This window comes from Durio zibethinus, chromosome 19 (assembly GCF_047325235.1).
Source record: "Durio zibethinus cultivar Kanyao isolate XHJ-2024 chromosome 19, ASM4732523v1, whole genome shotgun sequence".
Taxonomy (NCBI): domain Eukaryota; kingdom Viridiplantae; phylum Streptophyta; class Magnoliopsida; order Malvales; family Malvaceae; genus Durio; species Durio zibethinus.
The window spans coordinates 17748543-17751696 of NC_143180.1; the positions used below are offsets into that span (position 1 = coordinate 17748543).

The 3154-nt window shown below is 38.2% G+C and overlaps 1 pseudogene; it reads left to right on the forward strand.

The window, feature by feature from the left end:
• The first annotated feature begins 1660 nt into the window (after nucleotides 1-1660).
• Nucleotides 1661-2918, forward strand: LOC111309593 (uncharacterized; annotated as a pseudogene).
• Nucleotides 2919-3154: the final 236 nt, after the last annotated feature.

A 3154-nucleotide genomic window follows, 5' to 3' on the forward strand; every position in this document is an offset into this window, starting at 1 on the left:
GAAAGACAAAGAAAAACCCCGTAACATTTAAAAAATGTTTTAAAATGTTTTTATAATTTTCAGCTATTTGGGTTCTGTCTAGTTTTAAAACAAGAAAACTATTTAGAATGTTTTAAAATTATATGAAAAGTTATAAAAAAATTATATGAAATGTTATTTGGATTTTGTCCTGCTATTTGTATTAGTTTTCCAATAGGCTTTAAGATATTTTTTTCCCCTAAAGTAAGTATAAAAGTTGAGGAATTACCGAATTGATAAGTCGAGTGGTTAAAATTTTTAAGAGTTTATTGGTAGCTCTTTTATCAGAAAGCAACGCTGGAAAAGGAAATGGAGTGCCATAAAGATGATGCCACCAAAGCTAAAGAGCTTGCTGAGAAGAAGTTCATTACAAAGGATATTATGGGACTAAGAAATTTGCTTTGAAGGCTTAGAATTTGTATTCCTCAAATGATTTGGAGTCATTTGGCTATATTTTTTATATTTTCTAAAAGAAAGGTAGAGAACCTGTTTTCCAGTGATTTTTAATGCAGATAACTTTCTTCCCTTTGGCCTTTTTTATATTTGTTTTTATGTATTAGGCTAACTGGAAGGCGTAATGATATAACTTTTGTCCATTAATGTTTTATGCAAGTTTTATCTTATGGAGTTTGCATCATATTTTTATTATTGCCTTTCATTGATAATTGATCAACATCCTAATTATGGATTCTTAGAGCATATGTTTCATGATTTATTTGCTTTTAAAGTTATTGATGGATGCGTTTTACCTTTTGGTTCTATTAAAGGTTAGGGACGTCGGAACAAACAATAGCAAAAGAGGGAAAAGGAATATCAAAGAGGAAGGCAAGTGGCTTATGTCTTGCAATTAGCATGTGTTATACTGTTATGTCTTTTACTTTGTTCTGAAAGTACTCATTGTTCCAAACCACAAACCTTAGTAAATGTTACTAAACAAGCTAATTGTGATCTAAGGTGATGTGCTTTGACATTGTTGGTTAAGATATGCTATTGAAGAAGGGACGAAAAACTTATTTCCAATTGCTTTGATAGGGTAAGTTTTAGGATGTTGAACTAAAAAATTATGATGATATGATGATATAGGTGAATAATTTTGTCATATAATTTGCTGCAAACTAAGTTTGTGTTTTTTATAGGTTATGACTTTGATGAGTAAATTTCAGCGTTAGTGACTCAACTATTTATAGATTCCCAAATAGATCACTCAATTTTGATTTGTATCAATAAAATCATTAAAGTTTGCTAAGTGTACCAAATTCAATCACTATTACAGATTCATCCAAAACGTTAACAAAAAATTGTCATGACAGCCATGTAGACGCCGTGTCAACTGCCACATAAGCCAAAATTTATGTTAGCCTTTCATTTCACCATGATGAAATGATGGAGATTCAATTGGGACAGTGGCAAATCAACGCGGGAAATTTAAGTATTTACTGTCATTTTTTCCAAGTGAATTTGATAATGAATTAAAGATTCATTCCCAAATTTGAGGAAGAAAATTTCATGTTATTGAGCACGCATCTTTTCTCCATTTATCTTGTCATCTGTCTTTTACAAAAGATAAAATAAACGACTCAAATAGATAAGGACCTAGCAGCAATATACCAGAGACGATCTTCTAAATTCTATTAACTCAATAACCCAAAAACTCTACCACCATGGAACGGAGAACACTTCAATGGCACGCCTAGCCTCGCAAATATGCAACCATAGAGCTTCTATCTCATCTAAACCCACTGCCCACCCACTAACCTTATACCTTATGGTAGCCAAGCTGACCTCCATAGCTTCGACCCAAAAGGGTCGCGTCTTTATCTCTGGAGTAGGCCAAGAAGGTCTAATGCTAAAAGCCCTATGCATGTGTCATGGATCTAAGGAAGAGTCCTGAATCCCACATCGAATATAAAAGGAGGGTCACTGGGGTATATAAGGGTTCACACCATCTTTTTCTTGTGAGACGCCTTTTGTAGGACAAAATCGTAAGGCCAGGGGGGCCAGAGTGGACAATACCTCACAAGGGTGTGAACCATGGCGGTTAGGCTGATCTGGGACGCTGGATGAGTGGATGCCCGGGTCTCGGAGCCGCGCGGGTTTAGAGCTTAAGTTTTGACCCATGACAAGTGGTATCAGAGCCAGCCCTAAACTGTTCGATCCACGCCAAGCACCTCGAGGGAAGTAGGTAGGGTGGCCAGCCTCCGTGACGAGGGCGTCACGAGATTGGGTGCGGGAGAATGTCACGGACCTAAGGAAGAGTTTTAAATCTCACATCGAACATAAAAGGAGGGTCATTGGGGTATATAAGGGTTCCACCATCTCTTTCTTGTGAAGCACCCTTTGTAGGATAAAACCGTGAGCTAGAGGGGCTAGAGGGGATAATACCTCACAAGGGTGTGAACCGTGACGGTTAGGTTGATCTGAGACGTCGGATGAGTGGATGTCCGGATCTCGAAGTGGCGCGGGTTCGGAGCTAAAGTCTCAACCCGTGGCACATGAACCTAGCTCATCTGGGCCTCCCTTCTCTCTTCGTCTTTAACATGACTACTTCGATTACTTTCACGTACCTTCTCATAGCCTCAGTCGGCCCTAGAAGACTTTCCACCGTTGATGCCATGTGCTCGGTGGCACGATTGCACAATGGTAGAGTGTTTTCACTGACTACCTGGCCTGAAATAGGATCCAATCTGAAGCATGAGAATGCAGTGGCGTATGTAATAGCATAGGAAATGGCTGATGATAAGGAATATGATGTTGGGGAGAAATCAAGGACGTTGCTTCCTACGGGGAATGTTTGTAAAGGGGCCATGTTTATGTTGTTTAAGATGGGGGTGTACAAATTGGGTGAGGTTTTGAGAGAGAGTCTTGAGGCTATTCGAGCTTGTCAAACTAATCTCGAATGACAGAAAGTCTACTTTTTTAATTTTTAATACTGGCATTTGCAACATCAAAACAAACCATATTTAAGAGAATTTAATCTATTCAAGAGGAAGATGAGCGAAAAAAGAAAAGGTTGGCGTCTAAATGGTGGCTAACAGCAACACGGTGAAGAGACTTTGGACAGTTTCATCTGGGGAAAATCCAATCTTGAGGTCTAGTCAAATAGAGGGATAGTCATTTGACTAAAGAAAAAGAAAGT